The 14,038-nt window shown below is 35.1% G+C and overlaps 1 protein-coding gene across 3 annotated transcripts in view; it reads left to right on the forward strand.

Moving 5' to 3' along the window:
• RAPGEF2 (Rap guanine nucleotide exchange factor 2) overlaps window positions 1-14,038 on the forward strand; it is an 89,065-nt gene that overhangs the window by 26,760 nt on the left and 48,267 nt on the right. The gene's annotated exons all lie outside the window — the stretch shown is intronic.

The raw sequence follows: 14,038 nt of genomic DNA on the forward strand, positions 1-14,038 counted from the left end.
AGTTAGAATGCAAAGAAGTGCTAAGTATTACATTATAGCTGCATTTAGTATCTGTTAATAAGCTGACAACTGCTATGGCAATGGTAAAATTTAGCTCCATGCAGCACTTGTAACTTTCTACTTGTAGATAACTTATTTCAACTGTCCCAGGGTTGGTTGGTGACCAAGTGCAAACACTGCTGAAGTTTGGTAGCAGTAATGCATCCTCTTGGTAACTGCAGTTACCTGGTCTTCAGAGGTGTATGGACAGCCAGGGAGGAACCACATTGTAAACCCAGACAATAACCCAGTGGTCAAATTTCTCAACCTGTGATTTCTTTCACTCAATCTATAAATTTTGCCTCATTTTATCTCACTGCAGCCTGTCAGCTTGCTTGCTAATAAGCACAGGCACTATGCACTGGATTGTTTGGACACACCGACTGGGAAGGATTTATTAGTTTATAGCTTGACTCCAAACTGCGACTTTGCAAGTAAGAAAAATGAATTAAAGCTTTTTTTTCCTCCTCTGAAGAATGATTTCATAAAAATGACGTGCTATTTTGTAGGTCTGCTCCCTTTGTGTATTTAGCCATGTTGGCTTGCTTTATAGTTAAAAATAGGCTTTTACTGTTCTGTGCTGCTGTTATTCCTGCAGAGCCTGGAGAATGGGAGCTGGATTGTGCTGTTAGGAGTCCATCCATAGCATTGTTTCCTAAATGCCTATCTGCCGCTGCACACCAGCCAACCTGCCGAATGCTGAAGGAGTTATATGAGTGTCAGGAAGGTCTAACATGGGATGATTTGAAAGGACATGATAATGCCTGAAAAAGAGAACATGACTGCAGAAAAGGACCGTAAATTTAACATTGATGATGAGATCAATGGCTTGACAATGGGGTTATGAAGGACATTGTACCTGAAAACTGGATATATTTGTTGAAAAAAATAATCATTCTAGATTTTAGGAAATTTAAACCAGATTGTGGGAATTATTTCTTAGTTGACTATATCCTAGACTTGCTGAACCATCACCTCATTCTCATTTTAACCCAACTAAAGTTTTTTGTGCTTTATTTTTTTTTTTCTTATATGTAAGCAGCTAAAGGCACTTCAAAACTTGCATTGTACTCTGTCTGCCTCTGCCGCTTCACTGATCAGCATATAGCTTGACCTCCAAATTGTAATGTATTCCTGATAACGAGCTAGGGAAAAAAAAATCTTCCAAATACTTGGCAGGCAGTAGATCTTTACTCTTCTAGATTGCTCAGGAAAGAGCCAGATGTCAGACTTGGATGTGTCTCCCTGGTGTGCTTGTCTTTGCAGTTTTGACCCACATCACCAGTGGATTTTTAGATAGGTTTTTTGGCCTTTGAATAAGAGGCTGACTATAGGGGGCTTTTGTTTGAAATATCCATAAATAATGTAGAAGGATCTTTTTTTCTGTTGTCCTCACTTTTAAGGAACCATGAGTAAAGAAAAATGCATGAATTCATGGATTTCAGAGCCTTTGTGAAGTGTCCTACTTAAATAATTAACTTAGTGTCTGGAAATGATGGTCCACTGAATTTTTTAAGGTGACAGAGAAGACTCATACTAATTCTATTAAAAGTGAAGCTGTTCACAGTTGTAGGAGCAGAATAAAAAGCAAACTAAACTGAAAAGAGTGTTAGTTTTTTCTAAGAACTATAGAAGCCGGTATGCTAGGTATACCTCTCCTTGCCTGTTGGTGTATGATTTCTGCAAACATTTTCTGTTGTCTGACTGCAGGAGTTTCTGTCCTGTTCAGCCTTGCTCGTTTCCAAACCAGGAGGTTCTTTTAGTTGCCTTTTTTTTTTCTTTTTTCTTTTTGTGAGAAGATGAGAGATTTCTTGTACTTCAAAGCAAAAGATTTCAGATATTTCAGTTTAGCTGAGTTTCCAAAGTTCCTGGAACAGCTGCTGTTCCTAAATAAATGGATACAAAAGCATAGTTTGACAAACAGTGGTGTGCATGTCAACAGTAGTATACAGAAAATCTAGTTATCTACCTCTTTCCTGTTGAAGGAAGAGGTTGTTTAGACAGTTAAATGTCACTCCTACACCTGCCATTTCCATTAGTATTGTACATTACTATTCTTTCTATGATGTTGGTACCAAGGGAAAACTAAATTTAGGAATTCCTGAGTTACAGTAATATGATTTTTTTTTTTTTTTTTTTTTTAAGTGGAAGTTTAATGTTCCAGCTGGGGTTTTATTCAGTGAAGCATGCAGAGATAACATGTTTAATATAGCAAATGACTAAAACGTCTACCACTTTTCTGAAATAAAGTAACCTTAATCTCTTGCACCATGGGGGTTTATAGCAAAACCCATTCTAGTGCTGTCATAAATTAGCAGTTAAGATTTGGTTCTCAATTTTTCTGGTTATTGCAAGGTGATCTAATGCAGTAGATGATGTACATGCACGCATCTTGGCCTCTCTATAGCTTTTCTTTTGGTAGGTGGGAGGAAAACCCATGAACTTCACTAATTGTTTTTGCAGAAGGGACTTCAGCATTTCCAGCTGATTTCTGTGCTGCTTGGTTTTTCTGAAGCTTGGCAGTCTCTGACTTAGTCTCTTCATAAATAGGCACTATTGAAATATTTCATGATGTCAGTAGAATATACAAGTTGCTACATGAATTGTGTTTTTTAGTATGCTGTTGACTTAAGGCAGGAATATAAGGGATGGTTTAAACTCTGTAAGCACACCTGCACAGACACAAATACATAAATTTCTGGAAGTCACATCTGAATGTCAGCATTTTAATCAGAATAACATGGTGCTTCAATTCAATTGACGATGTCTTATTGCTCTAAAGCAGTCTTGGTTTTAGCAGTCACAGTGTAGGGCCTTCTTGTTTTGCTTCATCATTGAAGGAAGATGGGAAACCATTACCTTGTAAATATGTTGTTATGGATATTTGGAAAAGTTAGGTGATTTTTTTTAAAAAAGCCTAATTGAGCTTAGCATTTGATATTACAGTTTCAAATCACTGACACTTAGACTACAAAGAAAAGCTCTGCACGTTGTTTCAAAATTCAATGGAAATATTGTTAACATAAAAGATAGTTCTGTGTTGATAATTTTAAATGACTTTGCACAGTTTTTGCTGCACCATGCTCCAAAACTTAGGGAACATTTGTACTTCCTAAAGACTTGTAGGTGAAAAGAAAAATAGTCCTTTACTTTTTCCCTTCCTGTGATCACAGTGAGCACATACAAGTAGATCTTTTGTCCAAACTAGTAAATATTCATAGCAGTTCAAAGAATCAGAATCTTGTTGTGCATGAAAAAATAGAAACTCTGAGGTTATTAGGAATACACGATACCATGGAGAGTTTTAAAAGTTTGTGTCAGTGTGCAAAATTGTCATTAATTTTCTTTCGCTGCGTTATGAGGGAAAATGTAAACAAAATAGTGTGGCAAGCAAATAAAATACTGTGTGGGGGTGTTATAGCAACATTCACTGCTGCTGTGTTGCTATGGCATGAGTACAGTTGCACTTTCAAAACTCATAAAATGAGTAATAAAGTTGTTTAACTAGTAGGCATGTTAGTATAGCATTAAAAACATCATAGGTAAGGTAAAATCTTACTAATTTAAGATTTTGCAACATTAGTTATGTATAAAGGGAAACAGTTGTCAGTAAAACTATTTTGAGTTGTCTCATTGCTGTGCTATTTTTATGTTATACCGAAAAACAGCAAGACATTACATATATTAGTTTATAATGCAAATATGAAACCTTTTTGCTTTCTGTACATTAGTCTCAGAAGTATTATCTATAACCTTTCTTTCAAAAATCACTTTGTTTTAAAAATATCATCCCTGGTTTTAAGTAAAATTATTTGCCTTTTCTTTTTACCAGTAATTTTTTAAATTTTTGTATCAGTATTTTAAAATACTCACTGTTGTGCAATTAAGAATCTCAAAACTTTGATTATGGTAATAGACATTTTTGCTTTACATCAAAGAATGCTACAATCAGAATATTCTTAAAAACAAGGCTGAGGAAGTACTTTGAATAGCCTCTTGTGGGCTGAAAATATGCATCCTGCAATATTGCATTTCTTTTTTTTCTTTTTTTTTTTTTTTTTCCTTGAGATGACGCAAAAGTGTGTATCTTTAATTGTCAGACAAGGAAAATAGAGAAAACTTCCATTGCAGAGGAAGCACATGGAAAACAAGTAGTTGCAGTGTATGTTTTCTTATTTGGAGCCAGTCATTAGCAGAAGAAATTATGCAGGTTCCTCTCCTATTGCTTAAGTTACTGAAAAGTAAAGTCATTGCATTAGGAAAAAAACCACAACTCACGTTTCTCATTAACTACTCCTTGATACTATAAAGCAAAGATAATCCTGTAGTTAAAACTCCAAGTATGGCATTGACATGGCTGCAGCCACCAAACATTTAAAAATAAATAAATAAATCCATGTAATTGCTTGTGAGTTGTCACATCTCTGTTTAAATTTTCATCAAATTTATTTCAATTCATTTGTTATTTTATAGAGGTAAGACTCAATTAAAAATGGAACTCTCCAGTTATTGAATATGTGCACAGCAACTCCCTATGTATCTGTGTCTTTCAAAAATATTTTCCTTGGAAGTATACAGAATACTTAAGTCTTTACTGAGAAGCTGCCAGTAAGAAAATCTAAAATGTTACTATGTTAATCATGTTGATTTCTGTCTTTTTCCTCTTTTGGTTAGTCTGCTTCTGTATGATAAGTATATAAAAAAACCCAAACAGATTGGCTTCAGATTTGTCTGCGTGGAGGAGTGACATGGATCTGGAAGGGATTTTCTGGGTCACTGCCATTGCACACTGTTGCACAGCACGTTTGGAACTTTGTCTAGCTTCAGTTTGAAAGCTTTCTCTACTACAGTTCCCGTTGAGCCTGGTTTTAAGAATCTCTGTGGTTCATTAGATAGCAACCTTCTTTCACCTTACTGCTCATTAGGCTTTGCACCTGCATTGACTTTTACTGGAAATATTTCTTTTTCCTCCTTCCTATTTCTAGATAGCGATCATACCCTCTCTCAGCTTGGGCTGAATAAGCCATGCTCCTCTTGCACTTTCTCAAATAATAGTTTTTCTTCTTCTCATAATTCTGATAGTTCTTCTTTGAGTCTATGTATGTTTATAGCTTTAAGTCCATCTTTATTGAAAACATATAGCTGGGAATGTGTGCAGCATTTCCAGTAAAGTCTCTGCTGGGGCCATGGAGAAGAGCCCAGAACTTCTGTATTTCTGGATCGTGCATGCTGTGCTCTCATTGTGTTCTCCTTCTGCTGCATCACCTTAGCAGTTCAGTCACCTTCTGATTAGCAAATACACCAAAACCCTTTTAATGCTCATTTCTGACATAAGTTCCTGGATTCTTGGGTTTTGTCTCCAAGTGCATGATCTTTCATCTTCTCATAATGTGTTTTATTTTTCTCAAGTTGGAGTCATCCTGCTCTCACAGAAGAGTGTCCTGCTCATCCCTTGTCCCAAGAGTGTGTCTCTACTCTGTGTTTCCAGCAGGTTTTACCAGCATGTTTTGTTTTTTCCCCAACTTGAAAGAGGGGAGTTTGAAGACCTTTCCTATATCTATAATTTTTCATATCCTATCTTTACAAAATAAAAATTACTTGGGTAGCCCTTAATTTAGTTGCTCTTTATTCTAGAATCAATTCACTTTGATTTCTTTTACTCCTGTAAGCTAGTTCAGTGCAGTAAAATTCAGTGTTGTAGTTCAGTAGTAAACTGCAGTAGTTCAGATTAAACAGCTGCACTACAAAACATAGATGTCCCTTCATGAGTGTTTGAAAAACTTAACTGGGCTTAGTTACCTTGGCTAGAGTACTGTAATCATGAAATGAAATATTCTGTGATGAGGTATAAAACAAAAAAAGCAATGCATGCTGTGAGAAAGTCCTAAAGTTGGAGGCTCCAACACTTCAAATGTATACATATCATAGCTCTTTGCTTTAACCATTTAGAATGTGCCTAGGATAGATGTTTTCACCTTTGGGCTAGACTCTTTACTTATTTGTAGTGGTTTTCAATCCTAAGTGCTGCTTTAAAGCTGAAAATAAAATCTGGCTGCAGGTGCTATCAGTTTTACTCCTGCTGGTATGATTGCTCTTCAGCACCGCCTATGTCCACTTGTTAGACTGCCAAATAAGAAACCCAAAATGGCTCTGTATATGAGGTGTGCATGGACACCCCTCACTTAAAATGTTCTGCAGGGTTTAAAACATCTTGCTTGAAAATGTTTGAATTCACATTTCCTGTAAGCATACGTGCCCACATAGTGTTCTTGGACTTTTTTTACTTTTACATCCTTAGGCATAAATCTTTTGTCCGATTTCCTGTGGAAGCAAAGTTTGTGACCAGGTTCTCTGTTACTTCCTCTCCCACAGTTACTTGTAACAGGCCAAAGAGTTCATAATTTAACCTTACAGATCTCCGTAAGTCCTGAAAGTAGGCCGTTTAGTTTCCAGCCCAGCAGTAGATCTGAGTGTATGAAGCAACAAAACAGCCACAAGAGGAAGTATTTAGAAATATGTTAACTGTAGGAAAAAGTCAACTGGAACATGCATTAAGTTTGTATGGAAATAACTTATTTCCAACAGAGAGATCTCTGCAAAGCCAGGCTTTGTTAGTTTTTTGTCCTCCATGTCTACTGCTCTTAAATAGTGGGGAGTTTTTACTGAAGTTCAGCAATTGCGCTGTTTTCTACCCTCTCACCCTAGAGATATTTCTGAATTCAATTGAAATGCCTCAGAATGGTCTTTCCTTCAGCCTAAACTAAAGTCATCATTGAGTGCCTGTCCCTAGTTATCACTTTTCATTATGTGGATTTCCACAACATGAATTCCCTTCCCAATTTTATTCAGTGTTTTTGGGAAGTGGTTAGTTTGTGTGTGGGCGTGGGCTGTGTGGGCTCTGTGAAGACTCTAAATGCCAGTGCTTGGTGAGGCCATGGGGTACTACCAGGAGTGGTGTGGTGTGTCCTTGTAAACATGTAGACATAATGTAACTGGAATAGAGATTCTGCTTTTCACTTTGCACTACTTCACTACTGAACTACTGTTGAAGGATGGGATCTGATCTGAATTGTAGACATTTATAAAACAAACCCAAACTGATCAATATAAAATACCAGATACTGTTAGTGAAAAAAGTGGAAGAAGGCCTGAAAAGCCTTCATACTCAGTTCTGCAAGGTTTAACTTCCACTGCACTCTTTGGGAAAAATTTTAGCAGATAGAACAAGAATCTTTCAACAATTAACTGGAAGGTACGGAGACATCTCCTTTTCTGTGAAGGAGATGGAAAAAAACCAAACCCATACACCAGTGTCTGAGAAATGGTGTTCTCTGTAAAATCAGCCTATCCCATGCAAATAGCACCACCTTATTATGAATGCCAGGTAAGATAAAATGACTTAAATGTTGTGAGAGACCATGTTTCTCCACATGGTTGAGGTTGCCAGAGAACTGTTGGTACTTAAATGTATATCCACAGTCAAAACAGTTGTAGAACAGTCTCTCTCTTTTGATCCATGGAGCAGAACTGCTCTAACTTTAAAATCACTACAAATACTGTATTTTAAAAGTAATAAATTATCCTTTGTTGCCCAATGAAGAAGTTAGGATTTTACCAGGTATTTTCTGACTGAGATGGACTTCTGAATGAAGTTCTAAATAAAAACATTCTGATCTTGCAGATTTATTGCTATTCATTTTAAATATGTTATAATGATTTGAATTTAGAATTTCAAAACCCTGAGAAAGAGCTTTGGAAAATTTAGTATGCTGTAGTTCATCATGATTTAGTCCAGTTTAGTATGATTTAGTTCAATTCTATTCTGCATTGTTTTGGTTTTTTTTCTTTTGTATTCTTGGTTCACAGTCACTGTAAATACTTGTATGATAAAATTTTTCCTTTTAAATTTTTTTAAATTTTACATCATTTGAGCTGTTGCCAATAAATTGACATTCATGTTTGCAGAAGAAATATTGTTTATGCCAGATTTCCTGAAGAAGGCCCTTTTGAATATAAAGTGCTACATTGAATCTGTGACAAGAATGCTGTCAAAAGAAAAAGCAAATACTAACAGATCTGGTCCTAAAACAGATAAGGTAGTTATATTAAATAAGAATAAGTGGTGTCAGTGATGCATTTCATACTTTTCCTTTGAAAAGAGTTGTTCCTAAGAGCTTTTCTCCATTCCCCAGCTACCTACTTACATTTCACCACCTCTGTCCCTCTGCAGAGCTCAATAATCCTTCAAGCAAAGGATAATTATGTTCAGTGCATTAAATGCTCATAGGATTAGCTGCTGAGAGCTATGAGATGTACAGTAAGAGACAGTCACCGTGCTTTGTAAGGGAAACACAAATGAAGTTCCTGTATATCTGCTCTGTCTTGCTCTCTCCCTGAGACCAGCAGGTCACCCTGCATTAGTGTAAACCTCTGAAGGGTTATGGGGGGCTGCCTATGGCAAAGTATCAGTGAAGGAAAATATTAAGAGTTTGCCAGAAAGGATCCTTATAATGCTTTTATAATCCCTTTTTTTGTGTGTGTTTGGGGGGGTGGGGGTGTGTGTTTCTTGCTTGTTTCTTTTTGTTAGAGGTCTTCTGCTCTGGGCTTTGTGTATAAACAGCTACTTAACAGCAATAGCTCCCATATGCCATATTTTCAGAACATGGCTTGTGTCTTGTGTTGTACTCAAGATGAAGAACTTAAAGAGTAGGTCTTCGTAAAGTTTGAGCCGGCGTTTCACATAAAGATGTCTATTTGAGGAAAACTTGGAGATTCAAAATACATGAGATACTATTGTATTAAGTGAATGGTATACAGATGGTATTTATTTAACTGTTGCTGAAGTTCTCAGAGAAAATACATAGAAACTTCTTAATGTTTTCCGTCCCACCCCTAAATACAAGGAAATCCTGCTTCCATGGGAATTGCGTCCTAATTTGACCTGTATATAGTTTAAACTTTACTTTAAATTTAACTCTGCACTGGACATGTCAGCCTGCATCATGTCTATAGACAGAATCAATAGAAATTACTTTCTTATTCTGTAATTACTTACATTGACTGCTGTGTTTTAAATCACTGAACCATAAAAATGTTTTCCTTGATGTCTCTCTTGGTTAGTGAAAGAATTATGTTGAAATAGCATGTTGATGAATACCCACCATTCTTAGAAGCATTTTTTCCTTCAGTCATCAAATATCATAGATCTGGGTATATCCTTAAAACATGTACAACAGACTTACAAACATTTAATATAAAAATGAACATTTACATAAAATAGTGAAATAAAATGTTACTGAATTGATAGGATACTGAAGAACACTGGGTTGGTGATCTACGCTTTTGTGGTGTGATAAACTTTACTAAAGGGGAAAAAAGGGAATAGACTAAGGCATAGTAATTACTTTATTTGGCTACTGTTGCTCTTCCTTTATAAAAAGATACAGAATACCAAAACAACTTTGTTGTAATGTACTTATTTAGATTTGTGGGACTAAATTCAGCATATATAGAAGAAACAAATTACATCCTTTTTTTTTTTTTTTACATATAATGGTGGCTTTTATTATATTATTTTATTAGTGAAGAGGCACTACAGAATAAGTGCTGAGATGCATGTGTTCAGAGGCTGAAGAATCGGTGTTTGCTTGTGTTTCTTACGTTTCAGAATACAGAGATAGTTTATAAAGGTGATATTTTGTGTTGCCTTATATCTACCACACTTGGCCTATCTCAGTGGCACCACCTGTAGGATCCTTTATTGGGAATTGCATAACACTGTTAAACACCTTTGCTCTCTTAAATTCCGTCTTTCTGCAGATGTACTTCAGTTACTTTGCAGGCTTTATAAATCTTTCATAAAGTGCTGAATGGCCTTCAGTAGAAGATCTTGCTTTTATAAAATACTTACTGATATGTTTGATCTAAAATGAGTGGTGTATTGGAGCTCTCCCACCAGCATTCCTCTTGTATTTTGGAATTATATTTCTATGTATGTCTTTGCCATTGGTGCATTTACACTTGTTTTCCTATATTACTGCATTTATAAAACATAAACCCAAAACAAAACCAAACCTCAAACCAAACAAAACACCACAAAAAATATAGAGGGATATACTATTTAAATGAAGAAATGATTTTGGTATAATTTCACTCATGCCTTGCTGTTTTCATACCTTTTTATGATATATCTGAAGATTTTAATTTTCTTGTCTAGAAAATATTGTCTAGAAAATATTCTGAATATATATATATATATACACACTGTATTAGTAGGATGAGCCCAATGATTTTGTGAATAGAAGTTGCACAGAATGCAGCAGAGCTCAAGCATTTGGCGAAGAGAATAAGAAAGACGAGAAGCCCAGCACAGTCCCAGAGTAGCATATATATTCATTGCCTTTTGTTATATAGAAAGGCACGCTGTAGGGTGGGAGAAAATCATGATGTTCTTAAAATAGGAGTAACATTCAGAGCAAAGTCATTGTTAGCTTTGCATACATAAAGTGGTGACTCACTTTGAGGGTGGAAGTAATAAAATGCTGCTTTTCAGATAGGAAGATGTGATAGGGTTTAAGGTATTGTACAGTTCAAAATGGAGATACCTCTCTGTCCTTAAGACAGTTTCACATAATTGTTTCAGTTTTCATTTGTTTTATTGTTTCAAGAAGTAAAAGCATAGAGTTCCCAGATGTACTGTTTTTCCTCTATTTTCTTTACACTGTGTGTAAATTGTTTAAATGTATGTATGCATGCACGCTTATTAAGATCCATATGTATATTTATAAAATACTGTTTTGACCTCTGTCAAGTTAAGATTAGGGCTTTGATGTTAACTATTTTATAGATTCATATTTTATATTAAAAACTTTTTCCTCTGTTATGTCATACTTCATTAGTTCTATGCATATGTAGCCTCAACATTTTCTCATTCATGAAGTTTGTCCTGAAAATAGGTTATAAGGACAGTTATCTGACCCTTTTAATGATTATTAATTGTTTAATGTAATGTAATGAAACTATATTTACTTAAGAATGACTCATGCATTTATTTTTCTAAATTACCCTGCTGTGTTTTTGCTCTGCTAGTTCATTCTGTTGCTGGACTCCAAGTGTTCAGTAACAAAATTAAGAAGTATTGTAGTTGTTGACTTCAGCAAAGCTGTATTTTAGTGTTGTTACAGAAAAATAAGTGCTTGTTATATAAAAGATACAAGTTGCTTTTGTTCCTTGTTACTTCGAATGAGTCCTTAAAACTAGCCATCATTTAATGAAAATGCAAAACAAAATAAAAATGTCTCTTTGGTTCTGATGCCATTTGTGGTGTCTTTAGTTTGTTATATCAGATGTTACTCAGGCAAAGGGTATGTCCTTAGACTTTCTCATATTGCTGCATGACCTAGAGGATAAGGCATGTCGTACATATCTAGCCTGTACGCATTTCAGAACATTACATGAAAACCTTTATTTTTACTGTGCTACTAAATACTACAGTTAATACTAAACTACAGAATGGAACAATAGCTGAATAGAAGCACTGAGTGCTTAAAAATTTCATAATAAAGTGATATTCAGTAGCACAGCAAATATACGTGTTGTAGTGAACAATCTTATGTTTCCCAAAAGCAGAATTGATGTAACTAGATGTTTTTCCACTGGATATAACAGCACAGTTTCATGATGTTGTTTTCTAATAATATTCTACTACAAGTAAGAAATTACATATAAATACCCTGGTTTGGGCCAGACAACTTTGTGCTGGTTGGTGGCACTGCTGAGGTTGTTGAACATTGCATTTTATTCTTGCTCTGCTTACTGAAGCCATTTACTGAACATTATGCTCCAGGAGTGACAGGTGTAGCATCTTACACAGAAGACTCAATCACATGTGGTTTTTTCATTGTCATCAGTACTTTACTTTTTTTCCCCATTGTGTACAACTCTGTACATTAAATATTTTAAATAGCAGTATGTGACTAAGATAGAAGTGCATGTATTTCTCACATGAATTTTTAATGGAGCTCTCAATTTAAATGTTTTATTTATTTTTTTGTATTTTTTTTTTTCCTTGTACAGCTTCTCACCTTATCTTATTTGGGGGTAGGTCAGTTGAAGTGGATGCTGCTTTTGGGCATGTAGCACAGAGATGTAGTATTCTGAAAAGATGTGAGCATGTGCTTTCTGCTTGTGAATAGTCCTATTTGATTAGGATCAAAGTGACTAGTTAGGTTGCCCTAAGTAAAATGCCTGCTTCTGATCTTCTGCTGTCACTGTTTGGCAAGTCCAGCTCATGCAGCATGGCTTTGACTTGAGGAGTTATTCTGAAACCAGTAATCACCAAACATTCAGCTGATTGTCTGCAGTAAAAAATAAATAAATTAATTAAAAAATCAGAAGGATTGCTTTTATTTGTGATGTCTTTCATTAGTTATTATGGAATCCCATGCCTCTTCGTATTGCCTATGTAGTAACAAAACATAAATCCTTGCTGTTCATTAAGTGCAGTCATTATAGTAAACATGGCTGGATTTCATTTTTTAACATGCTAACTGGATTTGCTTTGATGTAAGGTTCTTAAGAATTGTTATTGCATTGATAAAAAAATAAATGCAATTGTTAATGACATGGAGATACTTACAGGGCATTATGAAAAACTGAATATGTTTGGCTAGGCTCAAGACTGTGTTGACAGGAACCTCCCTATGGAGTTAATATTTATTTGTGATTGAAGTAGTTATTACTTTATCAAATGTAAAGCTGTCAAAATCTTGTATCTTTGTGAGTTATCATTAAGTGTACAAATCTTAGATGATTTGTGTGTGTATCTCAAAAGAATAGATAAGATTTCTACTTGGAAATAAACTTCGACTACTTTAAATCTAAGAGATTGTACTTTTAGGAGTATTCATCAACACATTTCATTTTACTATACATTCTACCTACGGAATGTATACTTATTTGTAGAATGGCTTGAATCACGATAAATTGATATAATGGCCTGAATATCAGTAAATACTGTTCAGTTTTGTGATAATTCAGACTTCGAGATTAAAAAGGGAAGTAGCAGAGACAGATACTATAACTAATGCACTCCTTCATACTGTATTTTCTCCTTCTAGTATATCATCAGCAGTGGTGAGCATAATTAGATTTTTCTGGAGGCAGCATTCATGGCTGTATGTATTAGGGTATTGCTTTTGTTAATTGCCCTTTCTTTGTTGATTAGTATATGAAGATCAACTCTAACTCTAGGCTTACTGAAGCTTTTTAGGATGATTATTGTCTGATTCCTGCTTTTAACTCCTCTTTCAGGTAAAATATTGAGAAAGAACTTTTAAAATGTAGCCATTTTTGCTTTCATTGATGCAGTCATGCTGTGATAAGGAAGAAATCCTTTTCAGGTGTATTAGAATAGGAAATGCCAGTTAGTCTAAATAAGACGAAGATTTCTAATTGTCTGTACTTTCACCACAAATCCTAAAGCCAAGGTTCTTTCAGGACATGTCCATAAACAGACTTAAACCAGGCAAACAACAGTAAAATCATTCAGTACCTTTAACAGGATAGAGCTAATAGTTTTCTCAATCAGGCTTTCTTGTGGCTTACAGATTACTTTTTTTTCATAACCTTTTGTACTGATCAACTTATTATATGTTAATGCTGAATGAGCTTTTATTTTCATTTTCATCCAGGGAGAATGGTCATAGCACCAAGGTAGTATTCATATACTGACAGAGATGGACACACTGCGTATGACACTTGGTACAAACATACCTTCACAGAGAGTATTTAGCTTGTCTGAGTTGAAACAAAAACCCCCACAAACCTAATGAGCAAAGGTTTTTATAAATTATTGAAGCATTTATTGCATACCAAAATTGATATATTAGTGTACTTTTATTAACTAGCAGTGAGATGCAAACCTCTTTGGGAGAGGAGTAATTTGCCCCTGAAGTAGTATTTAAATATTTCTTCAGACAGCAAATATTTTCCTTTATCA

This window comes from Antrostomus carolinensis, unplaced genomic scaffold (genome assembly GCF_000700745.2).
Source record: "Antrostomus carolinensis isolate BGI_N321 unplaced genomic scaffold, ASM70074v2 scaffold4325, whole genome shotgun sequence".
In the NCBI taxonomy this organism is placed as follows: Eukaryota; Metazoa; Chordata; class Aves; order Caprimulgiformes; family Caprimulgidae; genus Antrostomus; species Antrostomus carolinensis.